Genomic DNA, 16,665 nt, shown 5'->3' with positions numbered 1-16,665 from the left:
ATTTCTCAAATATTGCTTGTTTCATTATGTAAAATTCGGAAGTAGAAGGGGAAGTCCTGCTTTGTTTAAGTGCATCGTAATGGGGAAAGTGGGAGAACAAAATCCACAGATTCTTTCCCTCCCCACATGGTGAGGGGATTTGGGGCCAGCCCCCGATAGGTGTGTTGGGTAAGGAAGAACACACTGAAAGGCTCGTAACCTAGGTTCTTTGAAAGAAAAGTAGCTTATTATCCCTTCCTCTCTTGAAGTGCTTTAGGAATCCTAGGAAGATGAGACGGGAATTAGGTTTGGATTTAATGAGGTGGCTCTATTGTTTGGTGTTGGGCTGCTCTGGAATGTGCTCTCCATTCCTCTTGAAGGAAAGGAAGAGATGCTGATGACCTCTCATGTTTCACGGTGAATTGTATTCCTAGGTGTTTCTCCATTCTCTGTGCCAGCAAGGATCAATCCATCCCATCTGAGCTTGAAAGAGGAGCTATGATCAAAGGCGCTAATGATGTCACTGATCTCTGGTGATTGATTAGGAGCAGAAGTTCTGGAGAACTCGGCCTTTTCTTATAATTTCAAATTCATTAGTGTCTATTAGGGTTGCTAGCTCTCAATCCGCAAAATTAGAAAAAGAATGATACAGAAAATAATTGTATTTTTCTTTATGACTATTTTTTAAGCTTATTGGAACCATGGTTACATTTTATAAGCAACCTTTCCCTTTTAGATATATTGCAAAGAAATGGAGTCTTCTTTATAAATTGGGTTAATTTTTCGAATTCGACATACAAATTGGGAAAGATACTTGGGAGTGAAATATTTTACATCGTTTCCAAAGCAGTTTAGTCATATACAGATAATTACATGTTAGATAATCCTAAAATATATTTAAGTGTTTTATTAACTTGGAAATTCAGGAGTTTCTTACGTGGATTTTAAAATCCTTTGAGTTATTTTTGTGGAACTACCTAATATTTTCCCCTTGTCATTCAAGAGGATGAGTCATTTCTGTGTGCATGTTTATCTTTAAAAATAAAAACAAATGCATTTCATGCCAAGAGATGACAATTTTACAATTGGGAGAGATGCAACTTGAAAGGAAAAAATAAAAAGCAAGAGGGAGAGAGATAGAGCGAGATGTCTCTTTCGGGAACTGCTCACAACTGTAACCATTGGCTTACATCCACCTAGAGTAGGGATTGATTACAAAAGCATCGGAAAAAATTCTGTTTTGGAAGGCGCTGCAGCTCAAGAAATAAAAGTTGAATGGAAAATGGAGAACGTAAATTATTATTAAGGTTACCATTAACGTATTGGTTTGCTGTTGGTTGTCAAGGACTCTTGCTTCATGCTTGCTTATGGCTAATTCCTTTCACAGCAGATTCATTTTGAGGACTGCTCTGAGCAGAACTGATAAATGTGTTTATGGTCAAGGATGAGTATAATTAAGAGAAGAGATGGTGCAAATGAACCTTTCGGGGGAGATGGTGTGGCAATTGTGAATACTAGGCTTTAATTAATGTCGAAGACTCCCCTTTCACAGAATATTTTTTGTTTTAGTGGCAGTGATAAGAAAAATAATCTGAGATCGCTACCTATAACCAAAAGAGAACTTCTAAAAAGATTAGAACAATGGCATGATTGAAATAATGGAACTTCCATCAATTTTAAACATTTTCTGGTAAAATATGAAGCTAATATACAATTGAAGATTTCTTCCAAGCATTTAAAAACCAGAAAACATACAGTGGTCCATTTCACATTAGGTTTAAATTCAATCTTTCCTAAAATACTAATGTTTCTAGGCTTGTTTTCAAATCCTGGCAAGTTTGAGAGCAGTAGAAAAGTTCCTTTCCTATAAACGTTGACAGCAGTTCCTGTGTAGGCTAACAATGTTTTATAAATAGAGTTTACTTAGCAAAAACCATATGTATGCCCAGTGAAATAATCTCACATTTATTTACGTTTTGATTTATAGAAAACATGTGCCCTCTGACAAAGCCTTTCGGCTCTTTTCCGTAATTAAAAAGAATCATGCTTGAAAAAACAGCTACCATCTTAATGGGAAACTTTTTCACATAAATTCAAAGCACTTTCTTTGATCAGCTTCACACAAAATTAGAATATTTTTATCCATCTGTTTGGCCCAAAAAACTGGATGACTCAGGAAAACAAAACAAAAAAAAAGATGCTCATAAATCTCTCAGTTGTCTATCTACATGTGTATTCACACACACCCATATCAGCATACATATTGGTTGAATATTGGGGAATCCAAGGATTAAACAGGCTGGTGCAGTGTTACAGCAGAAAAATTTCTCTTGTTGCTTGTTCTTCCCACTGACTAGTCTTGGTTTAACCCAAGGTAGTTTGTTGGTTTTTCTAGATTGAAGAGGAAACATGGTCCTACATGTACCTATTGCTAGGCCTTCATCTGGATATCTGCAAAGTATCTGCCCTGATTCTCTTCAACAACAACAGATTGTAAAGAGAGAGAGGGATAAGAAGACAATTTGCAAATCTCTCCTCACTCTCCTTTTCTTCGTGAGAAAAAAGATATGATTTTTAAAAAGCATATTTTATTTTTGTTTACTACTTTTTCAAAAAGTTCAGAGTTGCAAGTGAGGTGTAGAAGAGAAAAACCCTTTCTTAATAAAGAAGTGATAATATTAGCTGGGACCAGGCTATGAAATACTGCTGAGTCACTGTTCCAGACTAGATCCGTGGTATTTGCACTGCTCTGGGGGCCGGGAGGTTGCTGGTGGGGAGAAAGTGAGTCTCTACCAAATATAGAAACTTTATAATACTTGAGTATACTAATAATACAATTACAATTCTTACAGATAAATGCTAGCATAATTTTGTACCTTATTTTGACTTGCGGAGGGAGGAGGCTTTCATTTTTGAATAGAAGTGAGGGATTATATGTGCTTAAAAAAAAAGAGTAAAATTTTTATAGAAACTCTCTCTTGTGGTGATAATGTCAGTTTTCAAGGTCTAGGAAAGCGTAGCTCCTGCCTCTGTAAACAAATACCATTGACCACAGTGACAACCACTTGAAGCCCAATAATATGAGATCTAAGGGAAATGAACCATCTTCGACAGCAGGGCATCTTCACCAGTAATCCCAGAACCCTTGACTTCGATGGAGAGGCGTCTGAGAATGGGGGAACCCCTTTGGAATTATTTTACACAGCACTTTATGGACATGGGCCTATGCCCTTTTTTTTCAGGTTCTTAAAGAAATATATGACCTAGCATTTGCCAGAGGCTCTCCTTTACAGGGAGTATTTGGAGCTCTAACTTTCTCTTGGAAAATTTTGGTTGAATGATTAGAATTCTCTTTGGAGGAATGATGATCTGTAAGAGTGAGACTCTGTCTCAAAAAAAAAAAAAAAAGAGAGAGAGAACCTCTCAGTGGTAGGAAACGAGGAGCTGAGTCTTTCTCATATACAACATGGTGTGATTACATAGTTGTAGCCTAGCTAACTTTGTAGTTGGTTGCACATTAAGAATTCAAAAGATTCTACCTGGGCATCAATTTATCTGTGAAAATGAAGGATTTGGGTCATGTGATTTAAAGAGCTCTCTCTATTCCTTCATATTCTTGATATTCAAATCTCTATGATGTGGGCTCCAATTTCCACTGGAATTTTGCAGAATATAAAATAAGAGGAAAGATGTCCCATAAATAAGGGGAGCTGGAGAGGAATGACTTAATATAATCTAAGTTTAGAACAGGAAATTCAGAATTCCTTTTAAATTAAGCTGTGTACATCACATGTATGGGTCCATCTTGGGTTAAAAGCCACCGAAGATTTTGTTTAGGCCAAAATGTACCATCACATTGTTTAGTCAAATACTATTGCAGAGACCAGGCGTGGTGGGCCACACCTGTAATCCCAGCACTTTAGGAGGCCAAGGAAGGAGGACTGTTTGAGGCCAGGAGTTTGAGGCCAGCATGGGCAACATAGCAAGACCCTGTCTCGACCCAGCCATCCCACTACTGGGGATATACCCAAAGGATTATAAGTCATGCTGTTATAAAGACACATGCACACGTATGTTTATTGCAGCACTATTCACAATAGCAATGACTTGGAATCAACCCAAATGTCCATCAGTGACAGACTGGATTAAGAAAATGTGGCACATATACACCATGGAATACTATGCAGCCATAAAAAAGGATGAGTTCGTGTCCTTTATAGGGACATGGATGCAGCTGGAAACCATTATTCTCAGCAAACTATCACAAGAACAGAAAACCAAATATCGCATGTTCTCACTCATAGGTGGGAATTGAACAATGAGACCACTTGGACACGGGAAGGGAAACATCACACACTGGGGCCTATTGTGGGGAGGGGTGGGGAGGGATAGCATTAGGAGATATACCTAATGTAAATGACGAGTTAATGGGTGCAGCACACCAACATGGCACATGTATACATATGTAACAAACCTGCATGTTGTGCACATGTACCCTAGAACTTAAAGTATAATAATAATAATATAAAAAGAATACCCAGGTCTCTGCTAGCCTAACACAACCACCTTAGTCTTCCAAGTCCCAAACATTGTATGTCCTGGGGTCAGTGACAGGACCCATTTTTAAGTACATTGACCTGGGAATGACCATTCATCTCTTTTGGGGAAATAACTAAAAGATATTTTATTACTGGTATTCCTATGTGAAATGTGGAATAAAATATATCTTATATAAATAAATTTTTTAAAAAAGAAACTGTTTCCACAAAAAAGTTATTAAAAAATTAGCTGGGCATGGTGGCACCTGCCTGTAGTCCCAGCTACTTGGGAGGCTGAGGTGGGAGGATCGCTTGAACCAGGAGGTCAAGGCTGCAGTGAGCTATGATCATGCTATTGCACTCCAGCCTGGGCAGCAGAGTGAGACCCTGTCTCTAAAATAAAAATAAAAATAAAAATTGCAAGTATTTTGAAGGGTATTCTACAGGTATCAGTTTCAGGTATAAATTCAGGGAGATTTTGCCCAATTTTGTCTGAATTGCTGATAATTACAATTTGCTGTCACAACAGCAGTTGATCCTTTGAAATCTGAAATGTATGTTTTCTTGATTTAGACCTGGTATTATTCATTACCCACCAGGCTTCCTATACTCATCTTCCTGGAAGAAGATGTGTGTGGCAGCCAGAAGGAACATTTTGGACTCTTGTGTGACTAACTCCTCCCCGATCGTGGCCCTCTTTCAAACCTCTTGAACATCCTCATAGAGTGCTTTGCATAGTTTTCTGTTTGGCATCTGGTTTTATGTAGTTATATTTCATCATGGCTTCACTTAGACCTTTTGCAAATTTCTTTGATGGTAATTTAGTTGCATTAAACTTTTTGGAGTGGAAAAAAGAAACAAAACCAAGAGTACAATAAACTTTGATTACCAGACCCCTAAACACTGAACCTCTCAAGTAACCCATATTTGTAATTTATTCTTTCAGAATGGCATTTACAGGCAGGAGCTGGGGAGCGTTGTTATTGAAAAGTTAGGCAGCAGCATTCAGATGCAGCAGAAGCAAGGGCACTAAGTTTCACAGGGACACTTGGAGAAGATGCTGCATCATCTCATGAAGATTAGATGGTTTATTATATAGAAATTATTAAAATAATTCATTTTAGAGTTCCAGTAAAAATGGAGCCTAAAGGAGCCCCAGGAATGCAGGACGCTTCTAACTTCACCGAAGTCCACATAGCCTGCTCACTCCAGCCTGAGACCTTAGACTCATCCATGCTATTCCCTGCTCTCCTCTGTCTTAAATGTGTTTTTATTTTTATTTTTATTTATCTATTTAGTTTTTGAGATGGAGTCTCCCTCTGTCACCTAGGCTGGAGTGCAGTGGCGTGATCTTGGCTCACTGCAACCTCTGCCTCCCAGGTTCAAGTGATTCTCCTGCCTCAGCCTCCTGAGTATCTGGGACTACCGGCATGTGCCACCATGCCTGGCTAATTTTTATATTTTTTAGTAGAGACGGGGTTTCGCCACATTGGCCGGGCTGGTATCAAACTCCTGACCCTAGGTGATCTACCCACTTCGGCCTCCCAAAGTGCTGTGATTACAGGCGTGAGCCATGGTGCTTGGCTGAGTTTTTATTTTTATGAAAGGAATACTTGCTCATTGGGAAATTAAGAAATGCATAAAAGAAAAACACGAACCTGGCCTAGAATCTCACCACTTGGAAAATAAAGGTTAACACTTTGATATATTTTCAGTCTTTCTCTCTGTTCAAGTAACTATATGCTAGGATCATTTTCTGTGTCATGAACCACTCTTCTCCAACTTGGCTTTAGTGGCTATGAATTTACTCATTCAGTCCCCTATCATTGGACATGCACATTTTTTTTTCAATTGTGAATAATGATGTGATGAAAATCCTTCCAAAAAAATCTGTGTGCTTTGACTACATCTTACCCAATTAGCTCCAAGAAACACAGCAACTTATATTTACATCAGCTGTTTATGTGAGTGCTCATTTTCAGAAACACGTATCAACATTAGTGAAATATTTTAAAAGAAGATAGGATAGGTGAAAACCTCACCTTGCTTTTTAAACTTTTTAATTGAAATACAATACACAGATTAAAGAGTCACATAGCATAAGTGAGCAGCTTGATGAATTTTCCCAAAATGAACACACCATGTAAACAGAGCCCAGATCAAGAAAGAAACACTTGCTCTGTTTATCCACGCTACCGCTGATGGGCATTTGGGTGGCTTCCAGGGTTTGGCTGTCAGGAACATTGGCTGTCAGGTAGCTGTCTTTTGGTGGATCTGAATACGCATTTCTATTGGGCATAAACCTAGGAGTGGAATTCTTGTCTCCTAGGGTGTGCATATATTAGCTTTAGTAGACACTGCCTAAATACTTTTCCCAAGGGGTTGTACAGAATTGCTTCTCATTCTTGTCAGCACTTGGTATTTTCTATATTTTTCTTTTCTTTTTTTTTCGTATAAAGCCATAGAAGAGGAGATTTATTGTGGGGGTTAGCTCACTTGATTATGAGGACTAGAAATCCCCCAATATGCTATCTGCAAGCTGAACACCCAGAAAAGCCAGTGATGTGATTTAGTCTGTGTCCAAAGGCTGAAAACCAGAGCCGCTGGTGGTGTAACTCTCAGTCCGAGGCTGAGACCTCACAGACCAGGGGACCACTGGTGGAAGTCCCACAGTCTTTAGACCAAAGAACTCAGAGTTCAGATGCTCCGGGGTTCTGATGCAGAAGAAGGATGCCTCTGCTCAAAAAGATAGCAAGTTTTCCCTTCTGCCACTTTTTCGTTCTATGCAGGCCCTCAATAGATTGGATGATGCCTGCCTGCACTGGTGAGAGCAGACCTTCTTTCCTCAATCTACTGATTCAGATGCTGATCTCTTCCAGAAACACCCACACAGACACTCCCAGAAATAATGTGGTGCCAGCTATCTGGACATCCTATGGTTCAGTCAAGTTGACACATAAAATTAACCGTCACAAGTGGCTTAGAAGAAATAGAAATTGATTGGTCTCTTTCTGATGTCCAGAAGCAGCAGTTCCAGTTTGGGGGCAGCTCTGCTCCACTCAGCCGTTAAGTCCAGAGTCTTCCATTTGTTTCCCTTTTATGTTCCTGGGCAGTGGTTTTCTTTTTTCTTTTTTGTATTATTATTATTATACTTTACGTTCTAGGGTACATGTACACAACATGCGGGTTTGTTACATATGTATACATCTGCCATGTTGGTATGCTGCACTCCTCAACTCAACTCGTCATTTACATTTCATTGTAGCCCTTCTTTGGACTATGCAGTGGTATCCAGTTGTGGTTTTCATTTGTCTCTGATGACTGAGGGACTCAAGTATCTTTTTAAGGTATTTATTGGCTGTGTGGATATCTTCTTTTCTGAAGTATCTGTTGAAGTCTCTTTTTTAAAAACTTTTTTAGTTCTTTGGGGATAGATAATTGTTTACCAGTTTTTCCATCACTGATTTGAAGTGATACTTGTATTGGTTACTGCCTTAATATATATTTTAGGTTCTTTTAGTGTAAAATTTTATTCTATGATCAACCTATTATTTTGTTGTACCATACTCTTTCAGATGTTATACATAGAGTACATTTTATCCGATAGTGCACATTATCTCTTATTATTCTTCCTTTCCAAATGGCTCTTGGCTTCTATTCGACTTTTTCTTCTAGCTGAACTTGAGGAACACCTTTGTAGAATTATGTTACTTATTGAATTCATATGTATGAAGTGAAAATATAAAAACATGCATTGATATAATCATTTCTGCAATAGTGGTTACCTCTGGGGAGAGTGGAAAGGGAACAAGATGGAGAGGGTTCAGCTCTGTGTCATCTTATTTCCTTAAAGAGAAGAGATTTTAAGCAAATGTAGCAAAATATTAACATGTATTAAACCTGTGTGGTGGATACCTAGATGTTGCTTATGTATTCTCTGAAAGATGTCATGATTAAAAGTATCCCTTTAGAATTTTTTTATTTTTTATTTTTTTATTTTTAGATGGAGTCTCACTCTGTTGCCTAGGCTGGGGTGCAGTAGTGCGATCTTGGCTTACTGCAACCTCCACCTCCCAGGTTCAAGCAATTCTCCCGTCTCAGCTTCCCAAGTAACTGAGACTACAGGCATGCACCACCACGCCTGGCTAATTTTTGTATTTTTAGTAGAGATGGAGTTTCACCATATTGGTCAGGCTGGTCTCAAACTTCTGACCTCAGGTAATCCACCAGCCTTGGCCTCCCAAAGTGCTGGGATTACAGGCATGAGCCACTGTGCCCAACCCCTTCAGAATTTTGTCTGGCATTTTATTAAGCTAACTTATCAGGCTTTATTGTAATTATATTGGCTGTAGGAAGCAGTCTTAGTTGTTTTTCTGTCTCATTCTCACAAGGTTACTTTCTTCCCAGGCGTACATCAAAGCCATACAAATGCACACTTGCTTTGGCGTTTACATTTTGCATTCATCTTTAGAAGTGTTTAAAAAAATCTGTCACTTATAAGAAAATATGTGGGAAATAACAGTTGGCAAGACCTAACAGGTGTTTGCTGTATTTTCACCTTTTATACTTTAACATGTTCTGGAAGCAATTTAGTTTTACTTTTGTCTCATCTGTCTTGAATTGAAAGTTGTAGGTACATTGATGAGTACTTTGGTTAACGTAAACACCTCTTATATTGGCTCAGGAAAAGTACGATTCTCCAGCTTCTCTACATTGGGCTGCATGCTTATTAAGTCATACCAGCTGCCTTCTCTGTTCTTTGAGTGGTGTCTGTTGTTTGGTGAGTTTTTCTTCTGAAATCTATCAGTGCCAAGGACAAGGATTAGGAGTGGGTTGAGGCTGTTATTTGTTTGTTGTTGCTGGGAGTTACTTAATAGTGGTGGAAAAGGCCAAAGGAATATTGGAGCTCTTACCTTTGACCTTAAGTTACCCTAACTTTAGGGTAACCTTAGTCAATTAATGACTTATGGGTGCCAGACTTAAGATGATGCTGGTTGTGGCCAAATCAAAGAGAGAAGGTATGTGAAAGATGTGGTCTCAGTTCTGTATATGATATGTTGCTAGGATGCGTATGTATGAGGTGGTTTTTTTTGCAATTATATAATTACTGTTTATTAGTATTAGTCACCAATTGTTTTGATATCTTTATGTTGGTTCATCAATAGATTGTAAATTTAAAGAAAGCAGCTATACAGAGCTCCTGACAGTGCTATTTAAAATAATATAGCTTCAGATAATACTGATAATTGACTAGGACAACTGCAGAAAGATAATCATAGATTGTTTGGTTTATAGAAGAAAACAAAGGACCACCCGTTTTTTCTAAGGGCATACAGCCTGATGGAAAAAATGCAACATAGAGGAATCCCCTTCCCTGACATTTGGGACTCTTGTCCTTATTTACGATAGTGATGCAGATATCTCAGGTCTGTGACCAAAGTTGATTCTTAAAAATTAATGCAACTAATAAACATCACGCTGACTATCACAGCCTGTCAGGAATGACACCTAATAGCCAATTGCCAAATATCAGGAATTTAACAAATTCGAAATCAAATAGACCTGGCTTTGGATCCCTGCTCTATAATTGCTCCACTCTGAGACATCAGTGAGTTATTTAAATACTTCATGCTTCCACTTCTTCATCTACAGTATAGGCAATATATCGATTTCACATTGTGAACTCTTTTTTTGTTTTTCAGACAGAGTCTCACTCTGTCACCCAGGCTGGAGGGCAGTGGCATGATGTCACCCTCCGGGTTCAAGTGATTCTCCTGCCTTAGCCTCCTGAGTAGCTGGGACTACGGCACGTGCCACCATGCCCAGCTAATTTTTATATATTTAGAAACAAGGTTTTGCCATGTTGGCGAGGCTTGTCTTGAACTCCTGACCTCAGGTGATCCACCAAAGTGGATTCTTATAAAAAGAATCACAAACACCTGTAAGAACCCCACGTAGCAGGCTATACATCCCTTAGAAGATAAAAAGTGTTACCGTCTGAGGTGTAATTCCGGTAGTTTCTTAAGCCTCAACTTCGTACACTTGAAAGCATACCCACAACTTGCTCCTGAAAGCTTTTGAAAGTAATTGAGAGACATGACTCTTGTTTATTCTCCAAATTTTGGTTGGCCTTTTGTCTGAGGAGATACGAATTCACCATAGCCATGCCAATAAGTACAGAAAATTTGCCAGCCCACAGAGGAATTTGAACTCCCTTCCTTTCCCGAAGGAGTGTCTCGGGGAAGTCGTGCATGCAATAGAACTTTTCACGTGTAGACCCTGTCCAGGGAAATTCTGTCTAATAAGAACTTTTCTTTTTTCCTTAAGCATACTCCAATGGAATGAAGCTCAGAAGAGGTTGCGGACAGAATTTAGGGAAATAAAATATAGAAAACCCTGGACCATCTGTTTTCTGAACTTCTTTGCAGTTATAAGTGTAAGAATCGTTTTTACTGATGTGTTTCCATAGTCAACAAACTCTTATTGAGGGTGTGCTAAGTGCCAGGCACTTCATTTGATTGTGAAGGTTAACAAAATATGGGGCCTGCTGTTAAGATATTTATAATTGGATAAGTAAACAAGCAAAATTCAGTACACTTATTAAGTACAATATAAACAACATCTATAGAGCATGAAGGAAAGTCTCACAGAAGAGGTGAGGAGTTAAATCCTTCACATGTCAATAGTGATGGCAGGGGGCAGACAGGCGTGGGAACTAGGGGCTGGAGAATAAGACAAAGGAGAAAGGCATTGGAGGTTGAGGAAGCAGTGGAAGCAAATACTTAAAGCATAAGCATTGTTGGTGGTTTGGGGAAATGGTACCAATCAGGGTAGGATGCTTGTTGGATAGGCATGGTTTGGGGATAGGAGGATGGAGGTAGAGCATGTGAGTGGAAAGGCATATGAGTCCTAGTGGTGGAGGCTCATAAAGGTGATGCTAGAAACTGGGATCCAGCCTTCATGTGAGTGGGAAGAGCAGAGTGGCGGGATACCATCTGCTTTAAAAAATACCCTTTGGCCCCAGTGGGAAAAGTGGCTTGGAGTGGGGACAACGAAGGTGATCAGGAGGCTGTGGCAGACGTGGGGAGTGTGGAAGACAGAAGGAGGCCAGGTTAAAATATATATATATTGAGATGGAGTCTCGCCCCAGGCTGGAGTGCAGTGGCGCGATCTCGGCTCATTGCAACCTCCACTTCTTGGGTTCAAGTGATTCTCCTGCCTCAGCATCCCAAGTAGCTGGGATTACAGGCTTGTATCACCACAACCAGCTAACTTTTGTACCTTTAGTAGAGATAGGGTTTCACCATGTTGGCCAGGCTGGTCTCAAACTCCTGGTCTCAAGTGATCTGCCTGTCCCAGCTTCCCAAAGTGCTGGTATTACAGGCATGAGCCACCATGTCCAGCCTCAAATCAATATTTTAAAGAGAGATCTGCAGTGCCATGTTCATTGCAGCCTTATCCACAATGGGCAAGGTACAGAATCAACGCATGTCCATGGGCAAATGGAGAAAGAAAATGTATTATATACACAGTGGAATACTATGCAGCCATTAAAAAGAAGGCAATCCTGTCATTTTTGACAACGTGGATGGTACCAGAGGACATTATGTCAAGTGAAATCAGCCAGGCATATACAGAAAAATACCATGTGTTCTCACTCATATGTGGGAGGTAAAATTAAAGTTGAACTCATGGAATTAGAGAGTAGAATGGTGGTAGGTAACCAGAGGATGGGGCACTTGTGGGACAGGACTGGGGAGATGTTGGTTGAAGGATACAAAATTATAGTTAGGTCGGAGGAATAAGTTCAACAGATCTATTGTACAGCATGGTGACTGTAGATAGTGACCCTACATTGTATTCTTGAAAAATGCTGAGAGTGGATGTTAAACGTTTTCACCACAAGAATGATAATTATGTGAGGTAATGCACTTTCTAATTAAGCAGAGTTAATTGTTCCACAGTGTGTGTGTATGTATACTTTAAGCATCATGTTTAAATACACACTTTTTTTCTGTCAATTTAAAATAAGTAAACAAACAAACAAATAAAACAATTTGTAAGAGGGAGGAAATCAGAGACGCCTCATACCTTTTCTTCAAGACTGGGGTGGGAATGTTCATGCCTCCTGTGGTCAGCTCCTCCTTTCCCTAGTTCTTACCATGAAGTTGTGAAGGCTGATATAAATAGAAGAATTGGGTTTAAGAATGGTGAATATTTTGAATTACCTTTTTGAGGAATGGGAAAAGATACTGAGTGCATAACAGTGGGACTTACAGTGATGTTGGGGGCCCCCTGAGGTTGGTGTGGTGGTTTTATGATGACGTCAGTGGGACCTCTGTCCACTCACTGCAGCTTCTAACAGAGGAGAAAGAACAGGAGGCTGCCCTAGGTTAGGGATGGCAGCCCGGGGGCCTGGAGGACACTGGCAGAAGACTATGCATTCACCTGGCTGCTCTCTCAGCCCATCAGCCCGGTGATGTGCGTGCTTGTGAGGGCAGCATTAGTCATTTATTTGTGCAAGATGGCAGTTATGAACACAGCTTTTGTGGACATGAAACCCACAACCTTGCCTTCATTCTTAATGATGCTACCTGATCATTGACATAAAACGAATACAATCGATACGCACTACTTCTCTGACATTAATCATTAGTTTTAGTGGAATTGCTGTCTCACATGTTTTTAGAACCAGGAAGCATGTTTGGTGAGTCTGTGTAGTACACTGATTTGCCCTGTGTGTGTGTGTGTGTGTGTGTGTGAGAGAGAGAGAGACAGACAGACAAAGACAGAGAGGGACAGAGAGAGAGAGAGAGACAGATTCTATGAATTTCAGGTAAGGTCAGATTTTTGGAGAGAACATGGACCAAAGATGGGTCAATGTCTCTATCTTTGGAATTCCATTATAATTGTGACTTACCATCAGTTTTAAATATTAAATGTTTTTTAAAAAGTGCATTCATGAGCCACATGAAGATGATGGATCAACAATGGATTGCATATGTGACAGTTGTCCCGTAAGATTATAATATCGTATTTTTTTTTTTTTTTTTTTTTTTTTTAAATGAGTCGGAGTCTTGCTCTGTCTCCAGGCTGGAGTGCAGTGGCACGATTTTGGCTCACTGCGACCTCTGCCTCCTGGGTTCAAGCGATTCTCCTGTCTCAGCTTCCCAAGTAGCTGGGATTACAGGCGCGTGCCACCATGCCTAGCTGATTTTTGTGTTTTTAGTAGAGGCGGGGTTTCCCCATGTTGGCCAGGATGATCTTGATCTCTTGACCTCGTGATATGCCCGCCTGGCTCCCCAAAGTTCTGGGATTATAGGTGTGAGCCATGGCGCCCGGCCAATACGGTATTTTTACTGTACTTTTCCTATGTTTAACTATCTTTAGATACACAAATGCCATTGTGTTACAGTTGCCTACAGTACCCAGTATAGTAACATGCTGTACAGGTTTGTATCCTAGGAGCAACAGGCTATACCATACAGCCTAGGTATGTAGTAGGCTCTACCATGTGGGTCCGTGTAAGTGCACTCCATAATGTTCTCACAACAAAATTGCCTAACAATACATTTCTTGAATGTATTCCCATCCTTGCATGACAGTACAGCCCCAAAGTGACTTCTGCTTTCTTTGCACCAGTGTGTCTGTCTATGTGTATGTGAGGGTTATTCTATATCGTGATTTGTGGCCACCTACTAGCTTTGGGTCTTAGATACTTAACCGGTCCCTTAGCTGTGGCAATAACAGTGGCTACCTGATGGACTGATTCTGTCAATTGCCCAGCACAGTTTTGGACATTTGTTACAGTAGTCTCTCCTTATCCAAGGTTTCTATTTCTGAGGTTTTAGTTACCTGTGGTCAATCATGGTCCAAAAATAAATAAGTGCAGTACAAGAAAATATTTTCAGAAAGAGACAGAGAAAGAGAAAGAGAGAGAGAGATCACATTCTTATAACTTATTACAGCATATTGTAATTATTTTATTTTACTATTAGTTATTGTTGTTAATCTCTTACTGTGCCTAATTGATAGACTAAACTTTGTCATAAGTATATATTTATAAGAAAAAACTTAGTGTATACAGGTTCGGGACTATCTGTGGTTTCAGGCATCCACTGAAGTGTCTCCCTGGAGGATAAGGGGGGACTACTGTACTGAATCTTCAATATTACTTAAAACTAAATTGCACATTATTTTATTGTTTAAGTCCTAGAGTGTGTCCACCAGGCAGCCTTCTGTTCTGGAAATGGTTTTCATGCATTTTAGTCTGTCCTGTGTTTTTGGACAGGCTCAAGTTTAACCAATCCACATATAAATGTCTATTTTTCTTTCTCTGAAAAGTTTTGACTAAAGGAGAGTCTTCTGTCTCATGATTTGCCCACAGTGCCCCAGAAGTCACGAGGGAGCTAGGATAATACTTAAAGGCTGACCTTCCTCTCATAACAGGAATTGCCGGACCAGCCTGTCCAAAATGAGAAGCATTTGTTCAGACACAAGAAAACTGTTCTTGCTGGCTTTATTTTTAAAATGATATAATTTATCACTCTTTCTTGTGTGGGGCAAAAATCTGCCTCCCTATCACTTCAACACTGCCTGACCCCTCCTTGCCTGGTGTCCTTCAAAAGCACTTTAAAATAGTGGACATAGGAGGGAGTGGAGGGTTCTCTGGCTTTCTGCATCTACGTGAGTTAATGCTAATTCTACTTCTGCAGGTACTTACAAATATTTGAAGAATAAGGCGTCAAAGTCTCTTTCTTTCATTCCTTTTACCTTTTTCCTGTCTGAGTCGGCTTTGAGTGCTCACTGTTCACCCGGGCCTGGACATGTGTCTTTCATTCCTTTTACCTTTTTCCTGTCTGAGTCGGCTTTGAGTGCTCACTGTTCACCCGGGCCTGGACGTGTGGTCCCTTTGGAAAGGACAAAGTGGGCTGCTTGGCATGGTGGATACGCCGTAGAGTAAACTACTCCTGTGAATGGGATAGATTGAATTAGGAAGCCAGGTTTCACAGCTGTTAGACTCTCTGTGACCTTCATGACGGAAGGCGATATCCTAGGTATTCTTTCCTACCTGCTGCCAAGTCTTATTTCTGCTATTCTTTGCTGAAAATGACTTGAGTAGTAGTTGTTTGGCCTTAGGTATAGGTCCTTTTTTGAGACAGAGTTTTGATCTTGTTGTCCAGGCTGGAGTGCAGTGGCTTGATCTCGGCTCACTGCAACCTCCACCTCCTGGATTCAAGCAATTCTCCTGCCTCAGCCTCCCTAGTAACTGGGATTACAGGTGCCCACCACCATGCCTGGCTAATTTTTGTATTTTTAGTGGAGACAGGTTTCACCAAGTAGGCCAGGCTGGTCTCGAACTCCTGACCTTATGTGATCCGCCTGCCTCAGCCTCCCAGAGTGCCGGGATTACAGGCGTGAGCCACCACACCTGGCCAGGTGTAGGTCTTTATATTTATCTTTATTAAATATCTTCTCCTTGGCCTTAGCCCATCATCACAGGATAAAACTGATAAGACATGGCTCCTGTCCTCAAAGAGCTCACCATGTTGTCCAGCTGTTAGGCTGAGGTGAAAGGAGAGGACACACGTGTGTTCACACACACATATACGCACATATGTGTAGTCTTTTGTTCACCCTTCTTCTACTTTTGCATGACAACCATTGCATATAAAAACTCACTGCAAAAACAAAACCAGTTGAGGTGGAGCTGTCTACCCCGGCTGGGGCTATAACAGTGGAACTGGAGGGGAAGTCCTGCTTGTGTGCCTGTACTCTGGTTTTCTGCCTGTGTGTATTGAGGTAAATCAGAGTTCTAATGGACTTTTAATGTGCTTTCTGTAAACTTATTAGAAATAGATATCTTGTCTGATGCCTGTTATTTACCTTGCATACTAATGTCTGTGGATCAGCAATGGAAATTTTTCATCTGCTCCCAAGCGGGCTGGAGGCCTGAAAATCATTTTCAGAAATTTTAGAAATGTTAGTAACCCAACTTTGCGGTGAGTAGCTAAAACCACATCTAACATTTGGATCCAGCTTTGTGCATTTTCAAAGCCCTGCTGCTTCTTGCATGTCTAACTGGCATTTTTATAACTCTGTTCCTAGTATTCCCAGTGTATTCTTCTTTTGTTTCTGTTATTGACTG

General features: G+C 40.2%; 1 protein-coding gene across 3 annotated transcripts in view; it reads left to right on the top strand.

Moving 5' to 3' along the window:
• Positions 1-16,665, top strand: part of GLI3 (GLI family zinc finger 3) — a 278,558-nt gene that overhangs the window by 24,603 nt on the left and 237,290 nt on the right. Inside the window, exon 3 of one of the 3 annotated variants that reach the window (XM_021935856.2) lies at positions 10,845-10,953. The exons of the other annotated variants lie outside the window; for them this stretch is intronic. The gene's annotated coding sequence lies outside the window, so the exon portion shown is untranslated. The remainder of the gene's footprint in view (positions 1-10,844; positions 10,954-16,665) is intronic. 3 annotated transcript variants of the gene reach the window in all.

The sequence above is a fragment of the Papio anubis genome, chromosome 4 (assembly GCF_008728515.1).
Source record: "Papio anubis isolate 15944 chromosome 4, Panubis1.0, whole genome shotgun sequence".
Lineage (NCBI taxonomy): Eukaryota > Metazoa > Chordata > Mammalia > Primates > Cercopithecidae > Papio > Papio anubis.
This window is presented reverse-complemented; position numbering and strand designations above follow the sequence as displayed.